Source organism: Zootoca vivipara, chromosome 2 (genome assembly GCF_963506605.1).
Source record: "Zootoca vivipara chromosome 2, rZooViv1.1, whole genome shotgun sequence".
Classification (NCBI taxonomy): Eukaryota; Metazoa; Chordata; class Lepidosauria; order Squamata; family Lacertidae; genus Zootoca; species Zootoca vivipara.
Window position 1 is genome coordinate 10,696,076 of NC_083277.1, and position 1,413 is coordinate 10,697,488.

Sequence of the window (1,413 nt, forward strand, 5' to 3'; positions counted from 1 at the left end):
TAAAAATTTAAAGTACAGTTTAAAAACCTCTCTGGAATGGGTGGTGGTGGTGGTGGTGGTGGGAGGTATGTGAGTGATGGCATAGGCACTGGCCATTAGGACGGCTCCCACTATAGGCAACTTGTCCTTGATGTGGTAAAACTGCCGAGTTCAGTTTCTGCACAGCGTGTTTCAAGATGCTTAAATATAAAAATACAGGTGTGTTTTCAGGACCTTAAAGGAGCTTTAGCATCACTGCTGCCAAAGTCAGAATCTTTTTAACCCTCAGTCAGATAGCCTTTAGCCTGCTTTAGGACAACAAATGTGTGTGTAGTGCTATCATTGTTGTAAGAAAATAATGCTGGAGGTTTGCTAGGGAAGGACATTTATTAGGTTGCCTCCATTGATTTCTTCCCTCTGATTTCAATGTAAGCCACTGAAAGCCCCAAATGCGCAATTCACACAGAGAGATTCAAAGGAGGACAATTTTCCTCTTCTTACCCCTATTCTCCCCTCCTCCCCTTCACTGAATAAAAGAGCTAAGGGAATATTTTCTGGGTTGTTTTGCTTCTTGACAGGAGGGGCACAGTAAAATACGTGGAGTAAAAAGGAACAAAAAACATTATTTAAAAACCCGCAGGGAAGGTATTTATTCTGAGGTGAGTCTGGCAGAAAGAGGGGAGTGAGTGTCCCAATCCTGAATCAAATGTGAGGAATCCCCATTTATCTGAGAGGAAATGTGGTTCTTCTGGGTGTTTCTTAAATCAAGATGTCCATCTCTAACCACCAGCTGATTCTGTCTCTTTTCTTTCCCTCCTCTTCTCCCCAACAGCAAATGTCACTCTGGATCCAGACACAGCCCATCCCAGCCTCATCCTGTCTGAGGATCGGAAAAGCGTGAGATGGGGAGACAAAGAGCAAGACCTGCCCGACAATCCTGAGAGATTCAATAGCTGGTCTTGTGTGTTGGGATGTGAAGGATTCACAACAGGCAGACATTTCTGGGAAGTCAATGTGGGAAGTGAGGAAGAGTGGGGTTTGGGGGTTGCCAGGAAGTCTGTGAGGAGAAAGGGCTTCTTCCGCATATGGCCTGAGGAGGGGATCTGGGCTGTGGGGAAGTCGGGAGGCGAGTACTGGGCCTTCCCCTACTCTCATTTCTCTCTTCTGTCCCTGAGTGAGAAGCCCAAGAGGATCCAGGTGACTCTGGACTATGAAGGGGGACGTGTGTCGTTTTCTGACGCCGACTCAGGAGTTGAATTCTACACATTCTCAGGAGCTGAATTCTCCGGAGAGACCCTCCTCCCTTTCTTTGGTCTGTGGGAAAAGAAAACCCACCTCAGAATCTCCTGAGGAAATCTGCCTCAGAAGCCCAGTTGGAGTTTCTTTTTTTTTTAAAAAAATATTTTTTATTGAACATTTTAGCATATGCAACAA